This window comes from Parasteatoda tepidariorum, chromosome 8 (genome assembly GCF_043381705.1).
Source record: "Parasteatoda tepidariorum isolate YZ-2023 chromosome 8, CAS_Ptep_4.0, whole genome shotgun sequence".
In the NCBI taxonomy this organism is placed as follows: Eukaryota; Metazoa; Arthropoda; class Arachnida; order Araneae; family Theridiidae; genus Parasteatoda; species Parasteatoda tepidariorum.
The window spans coordinates 10262258-10278206 of NC_092211.1; the positions used below are offsets into that span (position 1 = coordinate 10262258).

The following is a 15949-nucleotide window of genomic DNA, read 5'->3' on the forward strand; positions in this document are numbered from 1 at the left end:
CAATTTTGGAGTCATTGGAGGTTACCACTAAAAACGACCAACCTCCATCAACTACCATTTTACTGTGAAACGAAGAGTGGTAGCCCCCGAGAGGTCAAACCTTCGATAACAATTTTGGAGTCATTGGAGGTTACCACTAAAAACGACCAACCTCCATCAACTACCATTTTACTGTGAAACGATGAGCGATCGCCGCCAAGAGGTTACACTGTAATATTCTCTAAAAATCATTGTTTCTTATGACGACAGAGTATTTAAAGAACAGCTACCGTTAACTAAACTCTTTGCAAATTCAATAGGATTTACAAAGTTACACGATGTTTCAGTTCTCAAGACTTTCCACCTCTCTTTACCATGGTTACGCGAATCATGCTTTTGCCCCACGTTGGTAAATTCCAACTTCTTACTGATTAAATGCACTATTATAAGGAAAAAGCAATATTTGCCTTCGATGGTAACAAAGATGAGGAAAGTGGGGAAATTACGTAACTTTGATATGCAATTTCTACCGTCAAAGAGTATAAAAACAAATAGTATATCATTATGGATAGCAAAAGTAAATTAACCTTTTATAAGCTACAAAAGAGCTTTACATAGTTTTTGAAAAGCAAAAATGAGACAAAACTGAAAATTGGAAAATTTTGAACTTGAAAGAAAAGAGCTTTATATATACACACAGTCCAGTCACATTAATGTGACCATTACCTACTTTCGACGTCAACGTGAAATAACCAATCACAGAAGGCAGGTGGCAGCACATTACAGTGGATTGTATATATAGGATATCCTAAGGCATCTGAAAGCATTTCAATCGTTGGCGTAATGCAGAAACATAGCGATTTATCCGACGTCCAAAAGGGCATGATTATTGGCTTTCGGGTCAAGGGTGGAAGTATTTCGGAAACGGCTGATTTTGTGAACTATTCGCGTGCCGCCTTGATAAAAGTATACCGTGCATGGCAAAATGTCACTATACAAGACAAGCGGCGTGGCACATGTGGTGTACCACGGGCCATAGATGACAGTGGCGAACGAAGGCTACAGAGATGCGTTCAGGTGAATAGACTTGCAACTGTTGAGCAACTGACCACCCAGATGAATAAAGGGGCTACCAAGAGTGTATCCGCAACCACTGTTCAGCGAACGTTGCTGCGCATGGGCCTCCGCAGCAGACGCCTGGTTAATGCATCTATGCTGACTGCTGTTCATCGGCGACGAATGCTGGAATTTGCACGCCAGTACTGCAACTGGACGACCACAGAGTGGCAACAGGTGGCTTTTTCTGATGAATCACGTTTTATGCTCCATCGCAGGGATGTACGTTGGCGTATACGGCGTGAAACGTCTGAAAGCAAACATCCTGCAACAATTGTCGGAAGGCTGCAGGCCGGAGGAGGGAGCATTATGGTTTCAGGAATGTTTTCCTGGCATTCACTGGGTGCACTCATCATTGTGGAAGGCACGATGGATCAGCACAAGTACGCATCTGTCCTTGCGGACCATGTCCACTCCTACATGCGAATGATTTTTCCTCAGAATGATGGCATCTCCCAGCAGGACAATGCGAGGTGTCATACAGCTCGCAGTGTATGTGCGTAGTTCGAAGAGCATCAAGAGGAATTTACCGTACTCCCCTGGCCAGCAAACTCACCGGATTTAAACCTAATCGAGAATCTGTGGGACCACCTCGATCGGGTTGTTCGCGCCATGGATCCTCAACCGCGTAATCTAGCGCAGCTGGCCACGGCACTGGAGTCGGCATGGCTCAACATCCCAGTGAACACCTTCAGAAACCTAATTGACTCTCTTCCTGCACGTCTCGCAGCGGTTCGCTCTGCCAAAGGTGGTTATTCTGGATTTTGACAGGTGGTCACATCAATGTGACTGGACTGTGTATATAATCAACAAACTTGCTTAAATTTGTGTGACCATAAAAAATTGATCGAAAGTTATTGGTCAAGATCCTTGTCATCTTTTATAAGAAATCTTCGAAAGGTTACATTAACATTTGAATAAAAAGAATTTTGTTTAAAAAAAAAATTAGCTTTTAAATAGCGTCAGGTGAAATACTTTTATTATTATAATCATTGTTTGAAGTCATTAGTTTTTTCAATTCTTAAAAAAAATGTAATTTCCTTTTAACATAATTACATAATAAATTCATAAAAATGTATCAATAATTTTTATTCAGGAATATATTAATAATTTATTTAGTAATTTCAATAATGAATTGTTTCTCTTATTTTGAATCTAAATAACTGAAAATAAGTGCACATTTGAAGATTGTTCGGAAGTGTCATGTTTGGAAAATTGTACTTTTTATGCAGGGAAGACAACGTTGCTTCATGTTGTTTTTCGAAATCGTAACCATAAGTTATTGAAATGCTAAATATATTATTTTCACTTATTTTGACTTAAATTTATTTAAAATATTGAGAAAAATATAAAAATTATATTAATAAAAATTCTGGGTCAAAAGGTTTACGATTTAAAATATTATAGTGTAAAATAAGTGAAAGAGTAAAAGTCCGTAAAGCGGATAATTAAAGTTCATGTAAGCAACAAGGCACCCCAAGAGTTTTTTTGTTTAATAAAAGTCGTCACACTGGTTAATTGTAGCATAAAGATCTTACTTTTAAGACAAATTTACCAAATATTCTTAACTGAAAGGGAAAAAAATATTAATCCTATGCTCAATGGAATTAACAGTAGTTGCTTACATATTCTTCAGATTATTGATTTTCAATTAAATTACTTCTGTTTTTTTTGGGAAACTTGCATTTTTTTTAAAAAAAAATGAGGAGTTAGTAATGAAATAGATACATAATAAATAAATAAAATTATTATAAATATATCGCCAGTAATATAAATAAAATTACTATAATTTGCATCGGTTTTTTTTCATCTATGATACAGTTTTCTATTGAGGAAAATGTTAATATAGAAAACGAAGCATTTAAGAGGCTCCCACCACTACGCACAGTTCACTTTAATGCTTTTCTAAAGATCGATGAAAGCTGGAATCGAAAAATGATTAACATCGCTTTCTTAATATATTTTCCACAAAAAGAAGGAACTAAAAGACGAAAAGAATAAAACTTTGCCAGAGAAAGCAGAGTAGAAATAAATTTATTTCATAAAGATAATAAAACTAAGAGGGGAAAAAAGTATTAAAGCCCCTGAAGATAACGAAAGAAAAAAAACAGGAAAAACTTCGGTAGCCAAGGTTGACCGAAAGAGGAAGATCAGGGCTACGAAACATGTTTTAAGCTTATGAAGTTTTTCCTATACCTTTCTGCTTTAGTATCTTGGAATTATTTATTTCATGCTGATATTCATACTTAAAAAGAAACACAACCTAGTTCTTTTTATATAAGAGATATTTATTATGATCAAAACTGTTTTTTTAAAATATTTGAAGAATTTTAAAACTACGACAAATCTTGAAATTTTATAAAGGGTCTTTTTCATTTTCTATAAGAGCTACGTTGTTTCCAAGGAAATCTGCCACTTCTTCCAGGTTTTCAATCCAATCTAGATTCAGCCTGGAAATAATAAGAGAAATGGTTATATTATATTAAGCGAGACAAAGGAATAGTGGGATCAAAAATTAATTATACAAATTTTTCATTAATTAATTATTTTATTAATTAATTATTTTATTAATTAATTAAGAAAGCTGTGAATTCTAAGAAAGGGACGTCGTTAATGAGCAATTGAAGTATTTACAAATTCTCGAGATAATGCTAATATTTATTATAATAATTTAAATGAGATTAGTCATAATTTTTATAAATAAGCTATTTATACGACGTGGTTCTTTTCTTAGACAGGAGCAGCTATAAAATATATCCAGTGTATGAAATCTAACAATAGTATCCTTAGCAAGAAATTCAATCTTTGCCCCAATAGGCCTAAAAATGCACAATGCGAATGGAGCGAAGACTCCGAACTGTTTCGGTTCGAATGTTTATGTTTGCTTCTTGAGATCTTTGATACAAGGAATGTTGTTTAATCGGTTCTGTTACTAAACAAGTTCCGACTTGTGTATGTTTGAGGACGGCAAAATCTTTAGAACCGTTTTTTTTCAGAGCTAAGAAAAGGAAAAATTTACGTTTTGGCAGTAAGCTCGATTAAAAATTAACTTAGATACATCACAAAATGAAAATTTGATTAATTCTCCATTGCCCTAACAAAGGTCGTACTCGTACAAGAATAAGTATTGAGGAGCCAAGATTAGAATGTTTAAATTTCTCACCAATGAACTGATAGTCGGGCAAATTAATATAGTTATCTTGGCTGAATATGAACTTGACAGGATTGGTTGAATCCGATAAATCTATGGATCACAATATGGATTGCGTAATAGCTATAAAGTATCGGGGTAGGAGAAAATTCTAGAGCTTTTCTAGCGGAATATTAATTCATAACGGCGGTTTATCTAGCTGTTATGGAACACTTCAAAACTCTTACATTTACTTCAAAAATATACAGATTGGAAAAAACAGTTTTATTACCGTCGTTTAACAGCCGACCCAATTTTGGGTTTACAACTACTAATGTTTAAATCCGTAGCCTTGTAATTTTGAACACAAACCATAAGACAAGGGAACTCCTGGATCAAGTATAGAAAAAATTTATTAACCTGTATTTGTGTTACATGGAGAGGAAAACCACGAAAACTTCCCACGGTCAGCCCGGCGGCAGAGGAACTCTAACTCATGATCCGTCTACCACTGTGGATACTTTACGTAATCACTGTGGTGGATGCAAGCCAGACGAAGCATTTGTCTCGACCATACATCGCTGGGATTCGAACCCGGTTCACCTCATTGGCAGGTGAACAGTCTATCCTCTGAGCCGTCACGGCTCTGGAAATAACTGTTGACATGTTTTAAGCATTCAAAAACAGGCACCCGTTTTCAAAACTTGTCAGACGTCAATGAGAGAAAAACCAAAGGGATTTCTTGAACTCTGGAAATGCATTTTAGTCGCTTTGTGGTCGCTCGGCTTCTGTGGTTTTTCGTGTTCTGTTTTTCATCTTTTTTTTCTCTGGCTACTGTCGTTTTTTAGTTTTTTTCATCACCCTTATTTTTCTATTTTTCATTAGCAACTATAAGTTTTATATTTCAGACCACTTTTGTTTCGTTTCATTCATGTCTGGCAAGGCTTGAAAATGGGCGTCTGTTTTTGAGAGCTTGAAACTTGTCGACTGATATTTCGAATTCTTATATTTTTGAATGGAATGAAGTTTCGATTCAAGTAATATCTTCAGTCTCTTGGGTCATATTATAAGTTTTAAAAAATTATATACTTAAAAACATAAACTAAAAATTGTTTTACCTTGAATTTTTAATAAATACTCTCTTGGCTTGTGGAATTGGGACAATCGTAAATTCAGAGGCCAGTGCTAAAGTGTATGCACCCATATTTTCCCATACTAGATATTCACCATCATTTAATTCAGGAAGGGAACATTCTTTAATTACATAATCTTCACAGCAACAAGTTTGGCCCCATATTGTGCTTTTATAAATTGGTCTTTTCTTCACTTCTTCTTCTTTCTATATAAGAAAGGAAAAAAAAAACTATAGATTGCTATCGAATTGGGTACCTGTAGCTAGAGAAGATGATCATAGATACACCGACACGTGACTTATAACCTCAGTGCCAGCTGCTCGCTTATAAACAAGATGGAGTGTTAAAGTTGAGCTAAGTCTATCCATATAAGTTAGAACATTAATTAAATACAACACTGCATTGCATAACACATTAAACTTGTTAAAATATAATTCTTTCTCGTCTACGTCTTTTACTTAACTTAGATTTAATATATATATATATATATATGAAAGCTGTGAATTCTAAGAAAGGGACGTCGTTAATGAGCAATTGAAGTATTTACAAATTCTCGAGATAATGCTAATATTTATTATAATAATTTAAATGAGATTAGTCATAATTTTTATAAATAAGCTATTTATACGACGTGGTTCTTTTCTTAGACAGGAGCAGCTATAAAATATATCCAGTGTATGAAATCTAACAATAGTATCCTTAGCAAGAAATTCAATCTTTGCCCCAATAGGCCTAAAAATGCACAATGCGAATGGAGCGAAGACTCCGAACTGTTTCGGTNCTAGATGGCAGCACCGAGACTCTATTTGGATGCTAAAGTGCACTAGGAATTTAATTTTGCCGGAAATGCCAAGAGCCAATAAGGCACTCCAGGGATCTTTTACATGCCGCATAATCATACGACATGGCCGCTGAGGATTTTCTGCATCCCGAAAATCCGGTGCCTGGGCCGGGGATCGAGACTTGGGCTCAGAAGGCCGACGACAAACTACCTGCGCCACTAGTCACAAATTTAATGTTTGTTTATCTATTTTATTGTAATATATATGTTTATATATGTAGTATATATGCATATATATGTATATATATGTTTGTTTTGTGTACCCGACAACTTTAATGCATAATTATTTATGTTCTACATTACTTCGTGCTGGTCTTTGTGTTAATTTAGAAATATGAAGTGAAATAATCGAAATCTTTGTGAAGGAATCTACGTGAAAGAATATAGTAAAAGGTCACTTAAGAGAATTGATACATGACAGGCTTGGCTTACTCGAAATAGAATAGAAAGAATAGTTGCTAACATAAGCAAATGTTACGTTTCAAAAACCAATTGGGATCGAGATACCCATTCTACGTCACTTGCAGGTATCCCATTATTTTAATGGAAATGCTCATGATGAAAGTATGGTTTCATTTGTTAGAATCAGTGTTAAAACCTGCTAGTGTTAAGAAATACTACAAGCAAGATCAAAGTTCATACAAGCATTTTTTTAAAAGTGGTATCGTAATGCATTTTGTGATGCAGAAAATTCATCTTAATCATTCCTGTGTGACTTATCGCAATAAGACAATAATTGAATGGTAAACATAAAAAATTTATACTTTTATGAAAGTTTAAATGCTTAAACGCGCAATTCCGAATACATCGGTAGTAATAATATTGTATTTAAAGTATCGAGATTTTAAAAATGTGTGGAAATTGCCCGGCCGAACGTCTGATAAATTACTAACTGTAATAAGTGCTGAGAAAACGATTCAATTAGAAAATGGCGTTGATTTATGACGACAAAGTCACGAATTGAGCAAGTTAAAAAGTGATTAGTCAATATTTGAAATTTACGTATCTTCATGACATATTAAAATTACCGTTATTTGAAAAACTAAGTGAAAAAAACCCCCGTATAACTGTCGAGAAAATGGCCGGAAAATGACGTAGTTGAACCCAAGAATATATAAGTGGAACATTATATACCATTATAACCAATCCTGGAAAATGGTCATTCAAAGAACTACGAACGATGATACCCCAATGAGGTGGTTAGTAGNTTATATACCTTCGTATTTTCACAACTAGAAGAGCTTCAGCCACGTGTCTTTTCGCAACACGATGATGCACCACCTCATTGGGGTATCATCGTTCGTAGTTCTTTGAATGACCATTTTCCAGGAAGGTGGATAGGGCGAGGAGGTCCAATTCCTTGGCCACCCAGATCACCTGATATAACGCCGCTGGACTTTTTTCTTTGGGGATTTATAAAGGAAAATGTTTACAGGAAGATCGTGTCGAACATTAATGACCTAAAAGCCAGAATTACAACCGCAATAGCCTCTGTGGATGCCGACATGCTTGCCGTGAAATTGACTATCGACTTGATATTCTCCGTGTGGCGAAGGGGGCACACGTGCAAGTTTATTGACAACGGTCAGGAAACTTTTTGAGTCTATCTAGCCATTTATGTTATTAATTTTAATCTATCTTTATTATTTTATGAGTTATTAAACATCAAAATGGGTCCGGGACTTTATAAACACCCTGTATATACTGTTCCATAACTATTACAATTCTGCATGTTCCGAAATTACATTTATTGATTGGAGTGAAGTCAGCAACTTCACTTTAATTTGTAATGAATTGAAGACAAAAAAAAAAATGTATTTTACCGTAATACACACATCTGTAACAATATGCGATCACGAAATCGGAAGTTATCGGTTGCAAGCTTGTTAATAATAGAAAGGTTAAAATTATTGAGAAATTGTTCTTCAAATGTTTAGGGTCTTCTGTAGAAAGAAAACCGATTTACCAATGTTCTACTTAGTTTTTTCAAGTTTTTCTGCCTTTTCCTTAGGGAAATTGTGCTTCTTATTTACTACTAAGAAAATGACGTTTGACTCTGCCAATGATTATGATAGAACTAAATGAAAACTTAATAAATGCCTAACTACGTCCGATTATGAATAAAAAGAACATGAAAGTTTTTATTTTAATGTGAGGAATTTTTAGTTTTTTTTTCTCCGTAAGCATTCTTTGTTTTGCGTTTTTTAGTTTCTAAATAATGATTTTTATTAAAACTTAAAATTGTTCGAGAAAAACTGCTGTCAAAAAACATTTTTTGCAAAAATTAAATTATGTAAAATTATGAGCTTATGTATACTTTTGGCTTATTTTAATGTTTGAAGTTATATATGATTCTTAAAACCACGGAAAGTAAAGTTTAAAATAGGCCTTTCAAGTTACATTAAATTTAGTAAAACTATTTCTCAGGCATTAGGTTTTAACTCTAATAAGAATATAAATATTTTCTTCTGTTTATTTACAAATATTTTTCCAATGTGTTTTGAATTTTCCCTCTCTAAAAAAGAGATACCATTTTTTTTTCGCGTATATAAGAAAGAATATTAAACATTTTTCTTTTTAAATTTAATAAGCCACAATAAAGAAGGAACGTTACAATGCTACACGCAACATTAAGCGTCAAAAGTGATTAAAACAGGTGAAGTATTAATGAACAAAAAAAATGGATTTGAACCTTTTGCAAAACAAATTAAGCATTTGGAAGTCAAGATTACCAGTTTACAATATAAGATCTGTGCAAATAATAGTAATTTTTTTTGTCAAATTTGATTTTCAAAGCAATGATTCTGATTTTGAAAATATTTCAATGAGACCTAAACCTAAACACGCATTTTTCTTTGAAGAAACTTCCCGATTTCAAAATAAAATGTAGTAAACAAAATTTTCATTCGAATAATAATAAAAGGTTTAAACAAATTAAAAAGAAATTTAACAGTTTTCCTCTCGGCGTTTGCAATTTACGAAAATAATTTTAACACGATCAAGTGAATTGCAAGATTTTTTTTTATTGTTTTTGCGAAGTTGGTTCGTTAATTTGTCAATAAAATTACAACATAATAATATATTCGTCATAATTATGTAATAAAATCTTTCAATTTTTTTTTCTCCTTTTACAACTTGAAAGAAAGAAAAAAAAAACTTTTGTCTAATAATTCAGGCGTTGTAAAACGTTTCAGGGGGCGGAGAAATTGACTTTTTAAAATCCATTTTGGCGTGGATCGTGCATGAAATTTTTGAAAAGCAATAATTTAATAACAAGGGGAACACGATGGAGACTTCACTTACTGTCAAAGATCAGTAATTTAATATTTCCCGGACAATTTGTCTCTAAAGAGGCCTGAAATTTGGCGAGAAAAATGCGAAACATTTTAGACAATCATAGAGTGAAGCAAAGGTAATTGTGGCAGAAAATGATGCAGGCCGACTTTATTTTCTTCTTCTTGAACAATGACAGATGTCATAACAGTTATTTGTGGTTTTCTTTTTTTTGTTCCTTTCTTTTTTTATGTTATTTTTTTAAGTGGCTAAAAATTGTGTCTCTCGAAACATAACCAGGTTCTTCAACTTATAGATTTTTTTTATTGCATGCAGCATGTCATATGGGCTGCTTCATACTTCAACACTAAATTCCAATTTTTGTTTTCTCTGGTCTACCCTTATGTTATTTATCTTCTTATGTTTTCTCCATAACACTAAACATATCAGAACTTAATGTATACCGATTTCTACTATAGCCGATCAAATGACCGAACTTCATGTTTCTTGATTCTGAATGTGTTGTGCTGTTGCATTACTAAGAAAGGAAGGCATATGGCGATTATACCGCAAATATTGGAACGTAAGTGTATGCGTGGTTAATATAAAGTATTTTTATATGTCTGGGTTGTTTTTTTTTTTTGACTTTGTCAAATTTAATAAAAATAATGTTTTTGAAAACTTCATAATAACGTACATCCCTTCTTCCCTAAATCAAATTACTTTCAATAAATAAATGGTGAAAATAAAAGAAAAATCCAAGATTTATAGACATTCTTGCTCTTACAAAGATGTAAAAGTGAGCAAGTTTAACAATTTTAATAATAAGTTTAATAATGTAGAAAATTTTCTCTTAGTATAAAAAAAAATCATAAGGGGCGCCGCCACTGCTGTTCCGGGTTTTCAACTTATTGTTACATTTTGTTTTGCTGCATACAAAACTACACATTTTAGAAGGGATGGAAAGAAATGAATTAATTGCGATGGAATATGATGGAAAGAAATGAATTACGATGGAATATGATGGAAATAAATGAATTAATTACTATGGAGTATGATGAAAATAAATGAATTAATTACGATGGAATGTGAAGGAAATAAATGAATTAATTACGATGGAATATGATGGAAATAAATGAATTAATTACGATGGAATATGATGGAAAGAAATGAATTAACTACGATGGAATATGATGGAAATAAATTAATTAATTACGATGGAATATGATGGAAAGAGATGAATTAATTAAGATGGAATAAAAACTAAATTAACATTGGATAATTTGTTTGAGAACTATTAACAGTTAATCTTGTTGGAAAAAAATGCCATACGCGCCGTTCTACAAGATGTTATTAGTTACATTTTGGTTTGCTGCAAATCTATCAGACATAGAAATTTGCNGCACAATCTTGTATGTCTTTACAATTTAAAAACTCCTTGAAATTTTTTTTTTTTTTGCAAAAACGGACCCTATTTGCACAATTTGTAAAAGCGGACCCTGGTTGAAAGAATGTGAGTAATTTTTTCACAATTTCACGAAAAACGGACCTTTCACAAAATGTCTGGACAGACCCCTGATAATGTAGAGAATTTTCTCTTAGTATAAAAAAAAATCATAAGGGGCGCCGCCGAGGGAAAGAAATGAATTAATTGCGATGGAATATGATGGAAAGAAATGAATTGATTACGATGGAATGTGATGAAAATAAATGAATTAATTACGATGGAATATGATGGAAATAAATTAATTACGATGGAATATGATGAAAAGAGATGAATTAATTAAGATGGAATAAAAAATAAATTAACATTGGATAATTTGTTTGAGAACTATTAACTGTTAATCTTGTTGGAAAAAAATGCCATACGCGCCGTTCTACAAGATGTTATTAGTTACATTTTGGTTTGCTGCAAATCTATCAGACATAGAAACTTGCAGTTCAGAAGTTGTGTAGAAAAATGTACAAACTTCAATGGAATAAAAAAATTTACAATTCGATAGTTAGTTGCTGAATTAGCAACTGTTAAACTTAAATTTTGACCTAAATAACTGTTATATAAGGAAAGATTTTGGTCATCGAAATTTGACGTGATGATATGACCATTTCGTATTATAATTTAAAGAGAGTTTCTATCAAAATTCCTATTTGTTCGAAAACTATTGCAAGTTTAAGTGTTTTTTTTTCCTATTTAAATATCGACTATTTATCTATACTCGCAGAATTCTTTTTTTTTCTCTCGAGATCTCTATTTTATATAATTCACGCTCTAGTAAATGTCAATTAAAAGTAGCAAAAGAGAGAGATTATATGATACCAGATATAAATCTTAACATAGTGATCATAGTGAAATTTTTGAAAAAGAAAAAAAAAACACTTTGTGAATAACACTAAAAACCGTTTCCTAATTGAATTGTTATAAAATTCTTCAACGAGTAAAATTACTTCTAATTTATTTATTCTTATTGAATCTCATAATCCTGTATTCACCAGGTTTTTGACAGTACAGATGATAATTTTTCGAATTTAGGTAATTGACTATTTCGTTACCATTAACACATTAGCAAAATATTCCACTACAATAATTGTATATGTTGAAACCAAAACGTTCTGTGTTTTTATGAAAATATTGACGTCTAAGAAAAAATGAACAATGAGGAATATGGGGTTGGGTAATCGGAGCTAGCAGGGGATGAAGAATTCTAGTGCTTTAAAAAGTGCAAATACGCTGTTGGAATTTTCATTCTAAAATTATGGTAAAATAAATAGCAGCTTGTCCATGCAATTAACCATAAAGTTTACATCAAAGAACATTTTTTATCTTTACGGTTTTGAAACAGTTTGCAACTAGTATGGTTAAACTATACAGTTTTTAAACCATTTACAACTAGCATAGTTTCAAAACTAGAAAAATAAAATTTAGTTGGACTTGGAGATAGTTTAATGGCTTTCTAGTGCTGCCATCTATGCGCAAATCGGAGTATCGTACTCTAATAGACCAGAGTCACAAATTGGGGAGTGAAGGACACTGCAAACTCTTCATTGTTGAAAGGAATGGAGGAAATGTCGACACTGGGACACGAACCCCTGTTCCATCTTTCATGAGATTGACAGATTAGCCATCTCAGCTATAATATGTACCCAACAGCAAGGAACTAAGTAGCTTCAGTAGGTGGGGCTATAAAATTCTGGCTGTTTAACGGCATTAGGTAAAATCAGTTAATTAACGATTTTTCTCACAGTTAACAGTTTGAATACCATCTTATTTACGGTTATTTGACTGTTTTGTTTGAAAATGGTAAAATAACAATTAAATAAATTGTCATTTAACCATTTTACCGGAGAATTTCGAACAGCGCTTAAGGGTTCTGAATGGAAACATAGCTTGACAGGTCTTGCCTCCAACTGATGTTTTTTTAAGGATCGACTCGAACATCTTTATTTAAATACCGTTACGAGCAAAGAAGGGTTGCGTGATTCTAGATCATTAGAAAGTGAATCGAATCTTTGATCTTTTAACATTTAATGAAAGGTCAACAAGAATGTGAAGGTCACATGTTGCATCGGATGGGACCCGTTCCACTTTGTTCCATCGAACGTGAAAGTGGTGTCAATAGCCCAGATTAGGAAAGATAGAAACGATTTAGCAGATATTGTTCTATGACTTGGCAAACGATAGGGGCAAGTGCGCACCAAAAGTGTTGTTTAGGTGTGTGAGATTGGTGGTGACAGCGGGAGAACTTGCTGAACCAGAACATCTCGATGTTATCGCATTAATCATTTTATTCTATTCGATATTTCTCTTGAAAGTGAATGCATAATGTAGCATAAATGATATAGATGCTTCCTGAAATTCCAAAATCTGAATAATGGGTGACACTTTTCATGAATCATTCTATTTTTTTTAAAATAAAAAGTGGTATTAAAAATCGAAAAGAATAGTTTTTAGGAAGTATTCAATGTCGTGTATCTTTAGGGTTATTGACTTTTAGTGTTATGGAAGTTTCTACAGTATCTGGTCAAATTATTAGACGCACTGTAAGATTCTAAGTAAAATCTTAATTATCACGTGATACTATACAGCTTTATTGTTTTTACGAGACTGAAACCAGTTTGCATTTGTTTACGTTCGTGTATCAATTGGTTAACATTGTAATGCAATACGTTTAAAATAAATACAAATAGGAAGTATATAAAAAATCTCCTGAATAAAAACCCATTCCGTAACAATTCCGTAATACACAGAAATATAATATTTAATGTGTTCGTGATGAATACGATGAATGTCGTTACGACTGAAAAAAAAAAGATTATTTAGAAGTAATATCAAATTAAATTGTACTAAAATGAATCCAATCCTTTCAAGAAAAAAACACGCCTTATTTTATTCAAATTTGAAAAATTTCCTTAATCACTGGTATGATGAAATTATTTAAAAAGGACTTTAATATTCGAATAGTTTTAATTGAAATTTAAACGGTCGGCTTAACACAACGATAAAAAAAAGCTTTTCATAATCAAATAATTTATGTAATTACAAACTAAATAATTTGCAATAAAACATATTCAAGCTGAAAAATTAGCAATTGCAATAAAAAGCAATGCACTAGAGTTCCGACTACGCTTCTCCCATCGAAACTTTAAATCTTCGAAAGATGTAATTTTCCTAAAAAATTTATCTCCCAAAGGCACATGTCATAGGCCCAAGACTTGCGATAGACCCCAAACCAAATTACAAATAATAATCCTGAAATTAGATCATCGAACACCTCACTTTCATAGAAAAAAAACAACAATCCAACTGTCGAAAAATACACTTGAGGTTGATCTATAATAACTTGATGTATAAACTGAAGCACCTTAATTTGATTTTAAAAAAATATCACTACAAGCATGAAAATTTATACTTGAGGTTGAAATATATTAACCTGAGGTAGAACATAAAAAACCTTAAAAAATTACCTTTCCAACTGCCAAGAAATACACTTGAGGTAAATCAAAAATAACCCGAAGTGTTAAATGAAACACCATAGGTTATTGAATAAATACTTCTATATTCATGTGCAAAAAAGTATACTTCAGGTTGATAAGTAATAACCTATGGTTGAAAACGAAACCTCTTAAAGTAGTAAATATATACCTCTCCACAGATGTAAGATGAAACATCTCAGGTTGATGGATATACATCTCTGGGGGTATATTTAAGGTATATTTGAAGTAAATTTTGAGGTATTCATTTGCACCCTTTTCAACCTAATGACGTATTTAAATAACAACCTCCTTTATACCACTGAAAAATACCTCGATTTTTCCGTAAAGGTAAACAACTCGCAAAAGAGAAGACAGAACCGTTCGATTATTTTCTGTTTTAGTTTAATATTGGAGTGCAGAGCCGTGATGGAGCGTTCGTCTTCCAATGAGCTGACCCGGGTTCGAATCTCAGCGATGGCTGGTACATACGAATTTCGCATCCGGTTTTTACAGACCACTGTGATGACGTTAAATATCCTCCGTGGTAGACGAATCATTGGCTAAAGTGCCCTTGTCGTAAAAATTCTCCCAATATTTGATCCAGGAGTTCTTGTCTTTTGGATTGGGTTCAGAATTGCAAGACTATGTAGTTGAACATTAGANACGCGTGCCATTGGTTCGCCATCCCTGCCTGCCATAGGTTATTGAATAAATACTTCTACATATGCAAAAAAGTATACTTCAGGTTGATAAGTAATAACCTATGGTTGAAAACGTAAACACCTTAAAGTAGTAAATATATACCTCTCCACAGATGTAAGATGAAATATCTCAGGTTGATGGATATATATATATCTCTGGAGGTAAATTTGAGGTAAATTTTGAGGTATTCATTTGCACCCTTTTCAACCTAATGACGTATTTAAATAACAACCTCCTTTAGACCATTGAAAAATACCTCGATTTTTCCGTAAAGGTAAACAACTCGCAAAAGAGAAGACAAAACCGTTCGATTATTTTCTGTTTTAGTTTAACATAGGGTTGCAGAGCCGTGATGGCTCAGAGGATAGAGCGTTCGTCTTCCAATGAGCTGACCCGGGTTCGAATCTCAGTGATGGCTGGTACATACGAATTCCGCATCCGGTTTTTACAGACCACTGTGATGACGTTAAATATCCTCAGTGGTAGACGGATCATTGGTTAAAGTACCCTTGTCGTAAAAATTCTCCCAATATTTGATCCAGGAGTTCTTGTCTTTTGGATTGGGTTCAGAATTACAAGACTATGTAGTTGAACATTAGAGGTCATAAACCCAAAAAATTGGGTTAGCACCTGGCTCGGACAGACACCACGATGCTGACGTAAAATATCCTCAGTGGTATCCGGATCATGGGATAACGACGGTTATAAAATAAAATATAGGGGTGGACATGCACAACCATTTTGAGTGAAGGGCCACTTGTACAGCAGGTTGTGTGAAGGGCCACTTGTACAGCAGGTTGAGTG

The 15949-nt window shown here is 33.2% G+C and overlaps 1 protein-coding gene and 1 long non-coding RNA gene across 2 annotated transcripts in view; both read right to left on the reverse strand.

Moving 5' to 3' along the window:
- The window catches only part of LOC110282386 (alkaline phosphatase, tissue-nonspecific isozyme), a 68098-nt gene that overhangs the window by 30700 nt on the left and 21449 nt on the right, over positions 1 to 15949 (reverse strand). The window lies entirely within an intron of this gene.
- Positions 3363 to 5564, reverse strand: LOC139426267 (uncharacterized). Its single transcript, XR_011637513.1, has 2 exons — positions 5344 to 5564; positions 3363 to 3545 (listed from the first exon to the last, which is right to left on the reverse strand). It is a non-coding gene; the product is annotated as an uncharacterized lncRNA (long non-coding RNA).